At 47.7% G+C, this 17,715-nt stretch overlaps 1 long non-coding RNA gene across 1 annotated transcript; it reads right to left on the bottom strand.

The window, feature by feature from the left end:
* Window positions 1-5,839: 5,839 nt before the first annotated feature.
* Window positions 5,840-11,575, bottom strand: LOC139040964 (uncharacterized). The gene is made up of 4 exons (XR_011495294.1): window positions 11,113-11,575; window positions 10,827-10,999; window positions 6,553-6,697; window positions 5,840-6,176 (listed from the first exon to the last, which is right to left on the bottom strand). It is a non-coding gene; the product is annotated as an uncharacterized lncRNA (long non-coding RNA).
* Window positions 11,576-17,715: the final 6,140 nt, after the last annotated feature.

The raw sequence follows: 17,715 nt of genomic DNA, 5'->3' as shown, positions 1-17,715 counted from the left end.
AGGAGAGTCCTCTTCCTGGTTCAGAGACGGCCCTCTTCTGGCTGTGTCCTCATGTGGGGAAAGGAGCAAGAGAGCTCTCTGGGGTCCCTTTTACAAGGGCACTAATCCTTTATGGGGGCTCTACCGTCATGACCTAATCACCCCCCAAATGCCCTACCTCGTAACGTCATCACACTGGGGGTTAGTATTTAACCAATGACCTTGGGGGGGACAAAAACATTCAGTCTCTGGCACTTGGTCATGAACCTCTCTGGACTCAGAGTTTCCATTTGCTAATGGGCTCAGGGACTCCGACCCTGGAGCACGGTGCAGACCTTGGCGCTTACTCAGTCAGTGCTCACTGCGCCATGGCTGCCTTCACCGTCGCCCCAGCTCTGCTTGTATCTTGATATCTCTCTCCTACTAGACTGTGGGCTCTTTGAAGACCCCGGGTCCATCTTCTCCTTGATTCTCTGGTAGAACAGATCCACAGTCCCTTATCTGCAATTCCAAAATGCAAAAAGCTCTGAAAGCTAGAAGTGTTTTTTCCTGTAGGTTTGGCGCCATGGGGCATCAGAACTGGCCACCCCAAAATGTGTCTCTTTGGCTTGATTACTTTTAAAAACAAAAGACTCTGAAAGAAACTTTGACCTTCCCCCTAACTGGCTAAAAGAATTTAAGATAGAAAGGCTGTTCCAGGAAGGAGCTATCACCATAGATAACTGTCGCATGATATGAACTAGGTCTGGTAGACAGGGAGGGACCCAACGAGGGCCATTTAATGGACGTCCTCTCCATCTCTCATCGTCTCTGCAAGGCATGGGCAACCTTTGCTTATCAAACATTTGCTTTTTCATCTCCATGTAAATTGCCTTCCTTCTCTTTGAAGTCCCAAACCATTACCCCCAACGTCCTCCTTTGTTCTCAGTGGCAGGCGGTGTTTCAGGTAATGGCTTGTGCCATTTTGGCGAGTTGCTCAGTTTTCCTGGGTTCCTCCCAGGTGTACATGTTATTAAACTTTCTTTGACTTTTCTCCTGTTATTCTCTCTCTCTCTCTGCGTCTTCTTAGGTCAGCCAGAAGGACCTAGAGGGTAGAGGAGTATTTCTACCTTCCTCACGGTGCCAAAATTCGGTTTGCTGCAAACTCCGACCTGACCTGAGGTGGTGGGGTGGCCCAACGCTCCCAGTGGTAAGGCGTCTCTGCTGCTTGCTGACATTGTGTGTGTTTTAAATTTTAAAATGTATTTTTCTTTCTGTGACTTTGGGTTCAATCGCACTGTGAATGCATAAAAAAGCGTTAAAGACGCCCCGTTGCTTTCTGTGGGTGGGACACATGGAAACGCTGCCCTTATCAAGAGCAGGGAGTCAGTGAATTTGGGAACCGCCGTGACATACGACTTAGGAAATCAAAGCACTAGCAGGTGAGCTTTTACAGCATCGGCGATGACCAAGAAGCATAGAGAAATGGAAAACACTGCATGGGGAGGGGGAGGAGGAGGGATGGAACAGGAGTGGACTGAGTCGAGTTGGCAATGAAGATGCCGACATACGCCAAGGAGTGGTTGGCTGGTCATGAAACAGCTCGGGTACCGTCGGAAGAATTGATCTTTAAAGGTGAGCATGAATATTCAGAAGGTTGGCTGTGGAAATTTAAGAAGTGTCGTGATGTAAAACAAGCTGACTGTCTGGCAGATATTCAGGAAACGTCTGAAAATTACACTGTGGGATTTGCTAAAATCGTAGTGGGATGAAAACCTTTGTCTGACCGGGTCTTCCACACTGATGAGGCAGCCGGGGCCTGTGCTCCGTTTCTAGAAAGGCATTAGAATGGTTGAGCGGGGGGCAGGGCAGGGTTTCAGCATGCGGAGTGCAGACTGACTCAGGGTGAAGCTGGCGGTGACTGGAAAAAGCCACAGGTTGTGAATGGCACAAGCTGTGTCCTTGTATCCTATTATGCAAACAGACGTGTGTTGGTAACCCAGAAATGTGTGCTGCCTGGTCAGATGACCCCTTCCTATCAGCAGCATGACTCCACTGCGGATAAGCTGACGGGAAGAAAACTAACCCTTTATTATTTCTGCACAACCACTGCACACGTTCTCCTCCTGAATGCCTTTTGAAAAGTAACGTTTCTGACATTTACTTTTCCCCCATTTGTGGAAGGAGCTTTATACTCCATGAAGAGTGAATATCAGTGCTTTTTTGTATGTACGCTTCCTGCAGTTAACAGAGACCAGGGCTCCCTGAATAAGTCCAGCCGCAGGACTGCCGTTTACACTGTCGCTAATGCTTGGACAGACAGCGCCCCTAACACGCTTGGCGTAGACCGTGATCTAAAACGATGCTTGAAACTGAGCCTGGAGATGATGCTTTCCCGTAGGAGAAGAAGGTGATAACAAGCCTCATTATTTACCCCAAAAGTGTAAGTCAGGGGCTGGCCCCGTGGCCGAGTGGTTAAGTTCGCGCGCTCCGCTGCAGGCGGCCCAGTGTTTCGTTGGTTCGAATCCTGGGCGCGGACATGGCACTGCTCATCAAACCACGCTGAGGTGACGTCCCACATGCCACAACTAGAAGGATCCACAACGAAGAATATACAACTATGTACTGGGGGACTTTGGGGAGAAAAAGGAAAAAAATAAAATCTTCAAAAAAAAAAAAGGTGTAAGTCAGGGGAAAGTGACCTGGAAGAAATGCTGAACGTGGAAACGAAGCACCTCCTGTGCCTTCCGGACTGATGGAGAAATCGCTGGAATGGGTTCAAGACGGATAAGAATAAGGAGGGGTGAAGATAGTGAAGACCCTGTGGACACTGAGGAAGCCCCCATAGACGATGGGGTCATGATGCGTGACCTGCTAATCGCTGGCTTCACAGACATTTATCAGGGACATTTATGGGACTGGAGACGTGGGAAGACATGCTGAGAAGCGCCGTCCTTATGGGGCCCCATCATGACTCGGGGCCACCCTCCTCCAACGTCCACCTCCAGCCCAATGACCACCGCCAAGCGACACTGCTGTGCCCTCTTCCCGAGACCGCAAACAGCCAGACGTAGAGACTACTCATTGCACGCACACAGACAGGCGTTTAGCTCCCCTTGAACCAGCGTCTGTTTGAAGCTTCACTGAGCATTTTCCTCGAGAATAAGAAGTACTGGAATTTATTGTCTGCAGTTAGCTCAGTATTTCACGAACCACTTTATTACTGTGTAAATCAGCTGGAAGCAAGTGGCAATAGTATTTATGGGATATTTATCCCACTGGAGGGATGAATTTGGCTGCAGAAACTTTAGTGTATTTGATTTTGGGGTCCTGCCCCAGACTCCTGATGGCAGTTATGCAATATATAGTAGATGCGCTTGTTAATTTTTTCAGCTCTGAATGCTTTGAATTCCAAAGCACAGCTGGCCCCAGAGGACTCAGCACTGGTGCTCAGCAAGAGGATCCCAGGAAATGTTTGCCAGCGAATGAAGGATAGTGGGGGTTGACCACGTGTGGTGTGACAGACATTCTGACAAAAGCAGCGATGGCCCAGGCCAGCCCATAGGGAGCAAGAGGAGGGGAGAGTGGGGAGTCAGCCACTCCCTGTGATGGTTGCTCTTGGAACAGAAGCCACCAAGGGAAATGCCTCAATGGAACTCACTGTGTCTATCAGACTCTGTGTCCTTGAGGGCGGTGCTGGGGTCAGGTGCTAGGTAGAATGCAGGACGCCCAGTCAAATTTGAATTTCAGAAAAATGACACAAAACATTTTAGTATAATGGTGTCCCAAACACCCCATGGGACTTATACCAAAAAATTGTCCATCATTTATCTGAAATTTCTCTTGCACTTTTGTGTGCTAAATCTGGTAACCCTTGCTGGGGTCTCAGTTGCCTCTGTAAATGGTCCTCCAGCTCGGGGGGAGGCACCCAGTAGATTCTGTGCAAGGACTGAATGTAGGGATGGCTTAGCAGGGCGGGGGCTTGTCAGCTATCAGTTTATTGCCTCTCAGCTTCACATCCACCCTCCGTGGGCTGCTCTAGATAATGGAGGTGGGCTTTGTGAATGGTTCTTCTTTGCCAGCTGGAGCCATGCTCAGCCCTGTGGATGCACGGCAGAGGGAAAGGTTCTCTCTTCCTGGTTCCAGTGTTCAGGCCCCTGCAGCTCCTGGTCCCTTCAGTGCACAGCACCAGCAGCGCGCTGGGGCCAGCACCTTCCTTTGGCATCTCTTCCTGTGTCTTTGCAGCGAAGTGACCTGGCGAGGCACCTCCCACAAGCAACCTCTCCTGGCACCCTGTGGGGTGACTTTGCAGAGAGTTCTGAGGCATGACACCCCTTAGGATGGCTTTCTCTGGACCCCAGAGGGCAGACCTCCAGCAACCCCATTGGCAAGGCCTTCAGTGACTTCGCCACGCATCAAGCCCCACTGTGCCTTCCTCATGCAGACAGCCGTACTGGAGCCACACCATGCCTGCGTCCTTGGGTGCTCTGTGTTAGCCTGAGGGCTGCTCCCTGTGTCTGCCATGCCTGCACGCCTTAGTGTTCTTGTAAGTCCTACTGCCAGTTCTCCATACCCCAATGCCCTGTGAATAATTCTTTGTCATGAACCTTCCGTATTCAAATTGCCACGTGGATTCCGTCTCCTGAGTGGACCCTGATGGCCCAGGGGTGAGCTGTCTCTGGCGTCTGTGTTTGCTCTGAGCCCAGGCTGGTTTTCATTCCAGAACAGGGCTGTGTTTTGATGGTTGGCCTGATTATCTCTGATGGAAATAGGACTGCAAACATCAGGGGCAGCCCAAGGGCTCCCCTGGCACCAGCCTTCCCAAGGCCCTGAGACCACAATCCGCTTCCTTGGAGGGGTGGTCACATGTTGGCCTTTGTTACCACTGGCCATCATCCCTGGTTAAGGAAGACAGGGGGGCCAGGTCTCCTGGGTTCAGGAGGGGAAGCTGGGTGAGCCGGGGGGTGGGGTATAAAGAGGTGCAGAGAACCTGATGCAAGATTTGTCCCAAGGAGGAGGATTTGGAACTCTGAGTTAGCAGAGACAGGACCCTGCAGGAGCGCTGTGCTCCTCCCAGGGGCCCTGGGAGACGGCTCTCCTTCAGACTCCAGCGGTTCCGTTTCAGGCGGGAGTAAAAGACAAATACAGACAGTAGTGTGACTAGACCAGGGGAAGGGGCCTCTGAGGGGCCTTCTTCTTTTAAGAACCTTAAAACCTCATCACCAGCGAGTGCCATCACCCCACAGATTTCTAGCAGGAGACGGGGGCCAGTGGGTGAAGGACAGCCACTGCACATGTCCCTCGTGAGCCAGAAGGTCTTGGAATGAGGCCTGGTTTGGCCGTGGAGAAGTCCGAGGGTGCCAGAGCCTCTTGGGGTTACCTTTAGAGGTGGCCCTCAACCCCTCTGGGCTCTCATGGCCTTCCTCTGGGAGGTCCCTGCCTCTCCCTGTGCCTGGAAGGGGGCTTGTCTGGCTTATTCCAGTAAGGCGGAATTGGAGGAATTTCAGGGCCATCAGCCACCCTGGGAGACCTCGGACCCTCCTTCAGGTTCAGGCACCATCTCTGTGTGATGGACGCTAAATCTGTAACTTTAGTCCAGTCTCTCCTTGGAGCCGCAGCTGCTGGGCCCGTAGGCCCACTGAGACCTGCTGTGACCAGCAAACCAAACGAAAACTGCATGATTTCTTAGAAAATGGCAGCACTAGTCCTTAATCTAATCAGGGGTTCACAGGGGTGTTTGTCGTTCATCACATTTTTAGCGTTAAACCTTTAAAGAACTTCCTTAAAAACCCACACATACAACGCACACACACACACACATACACACACACACACTTGAAAGAAGTCGCTGCACCAGCAAAGACGCTCTTGAAGCCGACTATGAAATACAAAAGTGCACTCTTCTATATCTACATATAAAACATATTAGAAATAAAACTGTGTAAAATGTTTGCTGTGCAAACTATAAACAGTCAGGCCGTCCGCCCAGGTCCTGGCGCCCAGCCCCTACTGCAGGGAGTCGCTGTTCTCCAGGACCAGCCCGCCGATGTGGGTGGGTGCCAGCGCAGCCCCGCCATCCCCCGTGCTGTCCACAGACTCATCCTCGCTCTGCTCCGCCATCATGACCTGCTGTACTGCCAGGGTGGCCCCATCCGAGGACAGAGACTGGAGGCTGTCCACATTCATGCTCACAGGTGTGGTGATCGTCACAACAGCTCCTGCGGGGGGCAGGACACGGGTGGTCACTCTTCAGCTTAGCGCTGGCAGGGGAACACATTTATTACTCAGCTGGGTGCTGTCTGCTTGTGTGACCTCATGCCCAGACCCCCGTGTGTTTCTGGGATGCTCAACAGGAAACTGCCTCTAGAATCGGCCTCAGACCTTGCTTGGCTGATAAACTCAGGCTACAGCAGGCCTCTGGGGGTCAGGACTATAAAGAACCCAGACGCCGAGAGTGGACATCAAGTGCTACAAGGAGAACAAGAGGTCCAAGAGCACAGGAAAAAGGCTGACAAGACGAATCTAAATGGGCAAACGGGAAAAGGAAAACAAGTCAAGGCAAGGATAAGTACGAAAAGGAAAAAGAAAGCAAACCTGTGAGGGCCAAGGCCTGCCTGTCTCCCAGGCCAAGAGCAGAGGAGTGGAGAACGTCAGCATCACGGCGGAGTGAACTTGCCCAGGATTCTCTCCCCTCCAACATACAATGAAAAGGGGCATCCATACTCCAACAGACGACATCCTAACACAACACAAAAAAGTCAGAGAGACATGCAACCTCACGATGGAGGGTGGAGAGGCTGGAGTCCCCCTCAGAGGAGCTGGAACAGGGTAAGAGAAAACTTCACTCCCTCCCCTAAAGACTGTGATCCACCACCATGGGAGAATCTGTGAGGGAAGGAGTTGGGGAAGGGATGGTCATTCGCGGCAACATCAAGGACCCCTGAGGGCCCGTGCAGCCTAGAGGGAAGACCTCTACCAGGGCGACAGCTTTCACTGGGAGTGACTTCATCAAGCCAACACCCCAGGAGACCGGATAGTGAGATCAGAGCAAGAAAGCCCGGAGTGCACTCAGGAGAAAGTGCCCCTCTGCACATCCAGACCGTGCCTGCCCACTGCCTGGGATCTCAGCTGAAGGCAGATGGCTCAGAGTATGCAGCTCTCAACCCCCACCAAGTGGCAGTAGGCTGTAACTGCAACCAAATAATATCAGGCTGGAAAACATCCAACCCACCCCCTCTAGCAATAACAAAAACTACATCAAATCCCCAGACCAGAGAGAAAATGACAAGTACCCAGAATTCCTGAGGACACAGAAACATGTAATCAAAATGACAATCAATTAAAAACAGCTATCATTAAAAAACTCAACGAGGTAAAAGAGAATGTAGAGAAACAATTCAACAAGCTCAGAAGCTACTTCACAAAACAGATGGAAACTATGAAGAAGAATCAATCACAAATATTACAAATGAAAGACACAATGGAAAAGATAAAACAAAATACAGATTCCCTGAACACTCGAGTAGACATCATAGAGGAGTGTATCAGCATAATCGAAGACAGACCTGTTGAAATGCTCCGGACAGAGGAGGAGAAAGAAATAAGACTAAAAAGAAATGAAGAAAGTCTCCAAGAAATATCCGACTCAATGAGGAAGTGCAACATAAGAATTGTAGGTATTCCAGAAGGAGAAGAGAAGGAGAATGGAGCAGAAAGTGTGTTCAAAGAAATAATAGCAGAGAATTTCCCAAACCTAGGGAAACAGAGAAATCTATGTGGAAGAGGCTTCCAGATCTCCTAGATTTGTCAATGCAAAAAGAACTACTGCAAGGCATATAGTAGCAAAACTGGCAAAAATTAATAACAAAGAAAGAATACTAAGGGCAGCAAAGCAGAAGAAAATAACCTACAAAGGAACCCCTGTCATGCTTTCAGCAGATTTCTCTGCAGAAACCTTCTAAGCTGGGAGAGAATGGAATGACATATTCAGATCTTTAAAAGACAAAAACTTGCAGCCTAGAATATTCTATCCAGCAAAAATATCCTTCAGATGTGATGGAAAAATAAAAACTTTCCCAGACAAACAAAACCTAAGGGAATTTGTAGCCATGAGACCCCCCCCCACAAGAAATCTTCAAGAAGTTCCTGATAACTGAGGGGAAAAAAGGGAGAAAGGGGTTACAAAGCACACAGTAAGGAGATAAATAGGTAGACAGAATCAAATTGAATAGGAAGTACTCAAGTATAGCATTAAAGATAAAGGGAAGGAAAACACCAAAAAAAAAAAAACCCCACTTAGGAGGGGAGGAGGAAAGAGGCTGAATCAATTTAGACTAAGGAAATAATTGGCCATCAGAAAATGGACTATCTTACACACGAGATTCTGAATACAAACCTCATGGTAACCACTAAACAAAAAAGCAGAACAGAGACACAAATAATAAATAAAGACAAAACAAAGAAACATATCTTAAAAAACTACATAATTCAATGGGTAGACCAAAACACACAGGATGAGAAACAAAGGAAATGCAGAAGAACTGAAAAGTGAGTGATAAAATGACAGCATTAATCCCTCATACATTAATAACCACCCTAAACGTAAATTAGTTGAATTCTCCAATAAAAAGACACAGAGTGGCAAGATGGATTAAAGAATAAGAGCCAACAATATGCTGCCTCCAGGAAACACACCTCAGACCCAAAGACAAACACAGGCTCAGAGTGAAGGGATGGAAGACAATTTTCCAAGCTAATGGCAAACAAAAGAAAGCAGGTGTCGAAATACTTAGACAAAGTAGACTTCAAGATAAGACAGGTAAAGAGAGACAAAGAGGTGTTGTAGATAACGATAAAAGGGACACTCCACCAAGAAGACATAGCACTTATAAATATCCATACACTCAACACAGGCACACCAGATCTCATAAAGCAACTATTAACAAACCTAAAAGAAGATATCAATAATAACACAGTAATAGTAAGGGATCTCAACACTCCACTCACATCAATGGATAGATCATCTAGACAGAAAATCAACAAGGAAACAGTGGAATTAAATGAAAAACTAAACCAGTTGGACTTAATAGACATATATAGAACACTCCATCCAAAAACAGCAGAATACACATTCCTCTCAAGTACACACAGAACATTCTCAAGGACAGACCATATGTTGGGAAACAAGGCAAGCCTCAATAAATTTTAAAAAATTGAATTCAAGCATCTTCTCCGATCACAATGCTATAAAGCTAGAAATGAACTACAAGAAAAAAACCTGAGAAAGGGACAAAGATGTGGAGACTAAACAACATGCTATTGAACAAGCAATGGATCACTGAAGAAATTAAAGGAGAAATCAAAGACTATCTTGAGACAAATGAAAATGATAACATGCCATATCAACTCATATGGGATGCAGCAAAAGCTGTATTAAGAGGGAAATTCATTGCCAAGCAGGCACACCTTAACAAATAAGAAAAATCCCAAATAAGCAATCTCAAATTACACCTAACTGAATTAGAGAAAGAAGAACAAACAAAACCCAAAGTCAGCAGAAGGAGAGAAATAATAAAAATCATAGAAGAAATAAATGTTATCGAAACAAAAAAGGCAGTAGAAAGGATCAATGAAACAAAGAGCTGGTTCTTTGAGAAGATAAATAAAATTGACAAACCCCTTGCCAGACTTACAAAGAAAAAAAGAGAGAAAGCTCAGATAAACAAAATTAGAAATGAAAAAGGAGAAATAGCAACGGATACCACAGAAATACAACAGATTATAAGAGAATATTATGAAACACTTTATGTCAACAAAATGCATAATCTAGAGGAAATGGATAAATTCTTAGACTCTTACATCATCCCAAAGCTGAATCATGAAGAAACAGATAATCTGAATAAAGTGATCACAACAAGAGAGATTGAAACAGCAATCAAAAGCATCCCAAAGAATAAAATCCCAGGACGAGACAGCTTCCCTAGGGAATTCCACCAAACTTTCAGAGAGGATTTAATACCTATCCTTCTCAAGCTATTCCAAAACATTAGGGAAGATGGAACACTTCCTAACACATTCTACAAGGCCAACATCACTCTGATACCAAAGCCTGACAAGGACAACACAAAAAAGCAAAACTACAGGCCAATATTGCTGATGAACACAGATGCAAAAATCCTCAACAAAATACTGGCAACCCGAATTCAGCAACACATCAAAAGGATCATACATCATGATCAAATGGGATTTATACCAGGGACACAGGGATGGTTCAGCATCCACAAATCAGAGAAGGAGTACTGAGGCTGGAGCATGTAGGCTGAACCCAGGGGGCAAACCATTGGTTATGCTGGGGCTGCACGCGACAGACACAGGGGACAAACATAGAGCAGGGGCTGGCTTAACAAAGGCTCCGAGGCCCTCACTGGCCCCCCAGGCCTTTCCTCTGAAGTCGGTCTGTCTCATGTGAGCCCCGTGCTCCCAGGGCCAGTGCTCCAGCATGCAGGCTTCTCTGTGCTTTCCAAACGAAGGGAAAATCCTTGGGGTTAACATCATTGTGGCACCCGAGGGAGTGGTGCCTTTCCATGCTGGGGGGGGGCCCTGCAGGAGAGAACTGGGCTCCCCAGTCCTGTCAGGACACAAGCCCAACCGTCTCACCTGCCCCCTGAAGGAGAGGGAAACCAGAGAAGGCTGGACACTGGAGACGTTCCAGCCACACGCACATCAAACAGGCTATGCCATGAACGGACGAGATCCTCCCCTTTAGCAGAACTACAAACAGTCTGAAGTTCTAATTAGAAGTTTAAAATTCATTCAACAGATTTTACATTTGGAAGAAATAGAAAATACAAATAAAACATTTTACTTACTAAATTGTCAGTTTCTGGATCTTCACAAAAAACAAGGGTTTTCCTTCCTTCTCTTGCTTCCTTACAAAATTCTCAATATCCACATCGAAACTGGCAGAAGTCGTGCCTCTGAGACTTGTGTAGATTGTTCACATTTTTCAAACAACAAAGCTAACAAGGGAAACAGTGGATGCCTGGGGGAAAAAAGAAAAAATTTTTTAAAGTATGTTCTACCTTTTCACGAGAATGTTTTAGTAGGTATATATGCGTTATTTTGTGTAAAAGCTTTGAGATATAATTCACATACAATTCATCCATTTGAAGTTTACAATTCAATGGTTGTTAGTATATTCACAGAGTTGTGCAACCATCACTACAGCCAGTTCTAGAACATTTTCATCATCCCCAGAGAAGCCCTGTAGCCATCAGCCGTCACTCTCCACTTCCCCCCAAACTCCAGCCCCAGGCCACCATCATCTCCTTTCCGTCTCTATCGATGGGCGATTCTGGACGTTGCAGATAAATGGAGTCACGCAATGTGTGACCTTCTGCGTCTGGCTTCTTTCACTGAGCATAACGTTTTCAAGGCTCATCCACGTAGCAACACGTGTCAGTGCTTCACTCCTAGTTATGGACACATAGTATTCCCTCATAGGGAGGCACCAGTTTCACAGTTTTAAAATTTACATTTAGATCTACACTCCATTATGAGTAAATTTTTGTATAAGATTTGAGATCAGATCAAGGATCTTTTTCTGCATATGGATGTCCAGTTGTTCCAACACCATTTGTGGAAAGTCTCCCTTTTCTCCACTGAATTGTTTCTTCACCTTTGACAAAGAGCAAATGACTCATGTTTGCATAGATCCATTTCTGGATTCTCTGGGACATTGGTCTATGTGTTTAACCCTTCACCAATATCACAACATCTTAATTACTGTAATGTGACAATAAATCCCAAAATCAGGTACACTGACTCCTCCAATATTTTTTTAAATTATTTTATTGAGGTTGTATAGGTTTATAACATGGTGTAAATTTCAGGTGTACATTACTATATATCACTTTCTGTATAGAATGTATCGTGTTTGGCACCAATACTCTAGTTTTTATCCATCACCGTGCATATGTGCCCCTTTTACCCCTTTCAGCTCCCCAACTCCTTTCCTGATTGGTAATCACCAACCTATTCTCCTTGTCTATGTGTGTGTTTACCTTCCAATGTGAATGAAATCATATGGTGTTTTTCTTTCTCTGTCTGAGATATTTTGCTTAGCGTAATATCCTCAGGGTCCAACCATGTTGTCGAGAACGGCACGATTTTGTCTCTTTTGTGACTGGGTTGTATTCCATGGTGTATAGACACCACTTCTTCTTTCCATTCATCCATTGATGGGCACTTGGCTTGCTTCCAAGTCTCAGCTATTGTTCATTCCTCCAACTTTATTCTTTTCCAAAATTGTTTTACCAGGTCTAGTTCTTTTTGACTTCCATATAAAATTTAGAATTATTTTCTCTATATGTACAAAGGTACGTGCTAACACTTTACTCGGAATGGTGTTAAATCTACAGATCCATCTCAGGAGAACCCGCATCCTTACTGTGTTGAGTCTCCTACTCCATGAACATGGTATGTCCCACCATTTATTTATGTTTTCCTTTATTTTATCAGCATTTTATAGTTTTCAGCATAAAGGTTCTGTACGAGTTTTCTTAGATTTATATCTAAATTTTGGGGAGCCCTTGTGAATGGTATTCTCTTTTTAATTTGTTTCCAACTGTACATGACTGGTGTGGAGAAAGGATTGGTTTCTATGTGTGGCCCTCGCACCCTGTGACCTGATTAAACCCACTCACTTAGTTCTGGAAGTCCTCTGGCAGACTCTCTGGGATTGTCTATGTAGTCACTCGTGATGTTTATGCCTAGAGCCACTGTCACTTCTTCCTTTCCAACCTGGCATGCCTTCTCTTTCTTTTCCTTGCCTAACTGCACTGGATAGGGTTTCCACCACAAGGCTGGACAAGAGGTAGAGTGGACATCCCTGCCTTATTCCCAATCTTAGGGGAAAACATTCAGTCTCTCACCATTAAGTATGATGTGAGCTGTAGGGTTTTTGTATTGCCCTTCATCAGGTTAAGAAAGTTCCCCTCTATTATCAATTTGCTGACAGTTTTGAATAATTGGCTGTTGGCTTTTGTCACATGCTTTTCTGCCTCACCTAATACAATCATGTTGCAAATCGCACTGATTGATCTTCGAATACTGAAACAGTCTTGCATTCTTGAGATAAACCCCACTTGGTCACCAGAGATTATTCTATATTATTCCAATATTACTCTGCTATTATATATTTCTGGATTCAATTTGTCTATACTTCATTGATGATATTCATGTCTGAATTCGTGAGGAACGTTTGTCTGTACTTGTCTCTTTTCATGTTGTCTGTGGTGTCAGAGTGATGCTCATTCACAGAATGAGTTGGAAGCGTTCCCTCTTCTATTTTCTGGAAGAGATTGTATAGATTGGCTGCTTTGGAGTTCTTTATATTTTTGGTAGAATTCTCCACTAACATCATCTAGGCCTGAAGATTTCTTTTTGCAAGGTTGATTAAATGTAGATTTATACTCTCAAACCCTTTTTATTAAGATATCAGGAGGAGCATCCTAATGTGAGAAACCTTCAGCCCAGCAGTCATCGCATCCTGCCTTACTGCTCTGCCTGGCTGATGGCTCTGGGCTTCCACTTGGGTTTTCCACTCTCCTTCCGCCTCCTACGACCCACACGCTTCATATCCCTCCTACCTATAAATGGCCTGCTTGTCTGCGTCCATCGGCGTCTGGGCCCCCACGGCGGGAGGGCTCACTCCTTCCACATCAGGTTCAGAGCAGTTGGGGTCTTGCTCCGTTTTTAACTCTGTTACTACTTGCATCTGCAAAATCAGGAGGAGAATTCTTGTTACTAAACACAAAATAAACTGCTACCTAGTACTCTACTCTCAAACAGGAAAGCACCGGGATGGAAAATTGCCAGACAATTACACACCTGGCAATAACGCCAAAGGACACCACCTAGAGAACTCGTCTGACTCTGACAGGCATTTAAAATGGGCAAACCATTTAAAAACGGAGAGAACCAGTATTTGTGAAATGCTTCTGATTTTCAACAGCACACCTGCCGTGCCCCACTGAAGGGAACGGGTGTGTGCAGTTTAGCTCGGGATCCCCACCCGCTGTGCGTCCAGACCGAAGCACATCACAACGAGAGGAGGAGAAACAAGTGGCCCAAGCTCTTCTTCTCTCGTCACAAAAACAACTCAAACCCGACATGCTAACATTTGCGACAGGCCCACATTCTCCCCTATCTAACTTTAAACCTCAGGAATACACACACTATAAAAATTTTAAGAAAAGTCACTGTATTCAGAAAGGAAAGACCAGATGTGTTTAAAGAAATAATATGAAACACAAGAGGAACCCTTAAGGATATTATCATTTAAATTACTTTACACTTGCTGTTTAAATGTGTTGTTTGTAACTTAGTTAAAAAGTATTTAAATCCTTAACATAAAGAATTCAGTTTACAGACACCCACAATCGCTGCAGTGGACTTGCAAGTGTCCATGAGCAGACGACCATCCCCTCAGCTTCCTCAGGACCAGAGGGGCGGGATGCACCTGCACCCCCCCCCCCCCCCCCCCCCCCGCTGCTGCCACACCTCTGGCCCTCGAGGAAGCAGCCCCTGGAGCAGCTGGGGGGTGAGCTCTCGACGGCCTCGACCCTGACGTCCAGGGCTGTGGGCTGAGGGGCGGCCTTGCAGCTCCAGGCTCTGGGCCTCATCTCGTCCCTCCTGCCGTCTAGAGTGAGCAAGGACCCTTCCATTCTGCTGCCTTCAGGCGGAACGGTGCACTGGGGAGACTGTTTTTCTCTCTCTCATGAAAATACAAAACACTAAAGCAGCTAACTAAAGACCAATCCAACAGAAGCTTTCTGGCAGGAAATCAGGCAGTATTATAGAACACCCTAAGAAGATTTATTTAAGGTTTTTTTTTTAATGATTTTGAAGAAAGAGAAACCTAAATGTTCAACCTCCCAGGAATGGCTGAGAAAATCTGTATATTTATACTGTTGAATATTCAATGCTTATTTAAAATAATAGTCACAAAGAGTTGTCCACTTCATGGGGAAGTGCCCAGCTACTAAAGGCGAGGTGCTGTCCCCCGCTGCACCCAGCATGGCACTGGACACTCGGCAGCCTCGGGGTGCAGACTGGCCAGAGGAAAACGGAAATGGGTAGGCAGAGACCATCCCGTGAGAGAACGTGTCAGAAGGTGACCAGTGCTACAGAAGAACAGAGCTCCGAGGAAGGGGCTGGAGGCAGGAGAAAACGGGAGGGAGCAGGCTGCAATGGGACCAGGGCAGGTGGGTGTCAGGGGGGACGGATGACGGAAGCAAAGACCAGCAGGTCAGGAGGGAGTTGGCCTGAGGGCAGAGGAGCGAAGGAGAAAGAAGGCGCCAGGTCACAAGGCAGTGAGGCCCAGGAGCAGGGCAGCAGAGGTGAGCGACCTGAGGGGCTGCAGGGTGGCCTGAGGGTCCCAGGGCCAGGCAAGGCAGGGCCTCAGGGTCGGCCTCAGCAGGGGGAGTGGAGGGGACATCAGAGATTTGCATTTTAGACACAAAATCACTTGGAAATATCAAAGGACACCCAGGCGACAGAGCTGGCTAAAACGGAATTCCCCACCTCAATTCCTTTAAGAAGGAAAAAACACTTAAAAACTTTTAAAAAGTCAAGAAAAACAAACAAAATCTGTGCGACAAGAACCAAACCAGGAACGGTCCCAAACTGGCCACCGAGGAAAGACACACGAGTTGGGAGGGGTGGGGTGCAGCCCCTGGCCCTGACTGCCCACATGGAACCTCACAGCTGTGGGACTGTGACCACACATGGTGAGCACACCGGGCTTGATCTGTTGATCCGGCTCACCAACGTCCTCAGGCGGGAGAGGACAGAGCTGCTGGACACTCTGCTACCACCTCCGGACCCTGTGGTCAGCGGAGCAAAGGCAGGGGGGACTGTCTTCAGTGGAATGGAGCTCCAGGGCTCCAGAGTAAGAGGGGGAATGAGCCAAGCCCCTATGCCCCCAAGAGAGGCTGCGTGTGCCTCCGCTGAGCTGCTCCCACCTCCCTCTGCTCCCCAAGTCCTTCAGGTCACAGAAGACAAAACACCTGTACAGGCTTTAATTGTCCCTTTGAGGGAAAGCAAGTCTCCTGGACGGTGTGAAGGCAGTCAGGAAGCCACCCAGGCAGCCAAGAAAGCTGTGTGGGCACAGCCATCTGAGCATGAGCAGCTGAGAGATACAGACAGCTCTGCACTGTGCCACCTCTATTCTCGGGGCGGGCCCTGCGCTCTCACCTGGGGAAACAAAACCACGATTCCCGCTCAGACCAGCAACTGGCGGACACGGGAACCTGTGACCGTCAACAACACCCAGCTTTTTTCCTTAAAAGCAACAATACTGACTGACACTGACATTAAAAAGGTAAATTCCCAAGAAACTGTGGTTCGGAGGAGCCAGAATGACCAGCAGTCTTGGTGTCTTCAGGGAATGATCTGAACAATTCTACAGCTCATCTTTCTGAGCACCAACATTTAGTAAACGCATGACACACTTAAATTGAACCCGCGAGCTCACGGAAACTGAATTATAAGTCTACGAAGCACTGTGCGTGTTTGAGAACCAGGTCGACGGACCGTACTTAGAAGGCAGAAGAAGCTCAAGCTTATTGTTTTCATCCACTCAGCATGTGGGACTCATGGCAGCCAGCACACTAAGGCAGGAGGTACAGCCACAGCGCTGGGTGAGACCGCCTGGGAAGAGAGAGGAGGGGAGCCATGCCCTGTGAGAAGGCAGGAACATCAGAGGACCCGGCACAGAAGGAGGCAGCAGCCAGTGCAAGAGTGGAACCAAGTGATGCCACTGACATGGTGGGGGAGGTGGACCGAGGAGGGGGTGTCAGCCACGTCTCTGCAGCTGAGTGTGGCCGCAGGGACCCGCAGCAGTGTCTGAGCGGTGGGGACAGGAAATCCTGCACAGAGTGGGAAGGGAGAGGGGCCCGGGACTCCGCCGTCCCCCTGCTGGGACGAGAACTCAGGAGGAGTCAGCACCACAGCTGCCCCCTCTGCCCCCTGGCCCCAGTCTTGAGACAGAGGCGCCATCTGCAAACCTGTCACTCAACCTCTCCTACAGGTCTTGGCCTTGACCCAAACCTGGCCCTCCTCGAGTGTCCTGAGCCCCTGCGCCCCAGGGCACTGACTCCAAGCCAGCACTGTGGTGCACACCTTGATCACAGCAGGAGCCCCACGATCCCCAAGTCTTACCCTCGGTCCCTGTGGCCTGGGACATTCTGGCTATAGCAGAAAGGCATCACTCCCTCCAGTGCGGTGTTGATGTTAACCCCAAGAATTCCCCCTTCCTTTCTAAAGCACAGAGAAGCCTGAATGCTGGAGCACTGGCCCTGGGAGAAGGGCCTCACACGAGACAGACCGGCTTCAGAGGAAAGGCCCCAGGAGGCAGTGAGGGCCTCGGAGCCTTTATTACGCCTGCCCCTGCTCTGTGCTTGTCATGGGACAGACCAGCTTCAGAGGAAAGGCCCAGGGAGGCAGTGAGGGCCTCGGAGCTTTTGTTAAGCCAGCCCCTGCTCTGTGCTCATCTTGGGTCTCCCAGAGTCTTCACACAGCTTTGTCACCCACCCAAATTAGCGTCAGCCTCAAGACAGCTGTCCTGGAGAATAAAGTCCTGCATCCATGATCAGGGGACAGCCAAGGACAGAAGCTGGGCAGACGTGCTCCCCGAGAAGCAGGGCAGGTGAGCAGGCCCCCACCCCCCGAAGGACCTCCTCAGAGACTCAGGAG

The sequence above is a fragment of the Equus asinus genome, chromosome 18 (genome assembly GCF_041296235.1).
Source record: "Equus asinus isolate D_3611 breed Donkey chromosome 18, EquAss-T2T_v2, whole genome shotgun sequence".
Taxonomy (NCBI): Eukaryota; Metazoa; Chordata; class Mammalia; order Perissodactyla; family Equidae; genus Equus; species Equus asinus.
The sequence above is the reverse complement of the archived record's forward strand: the minus strand, read 5'-3'. Positions and strand labels throughout refer to the sequence as shown.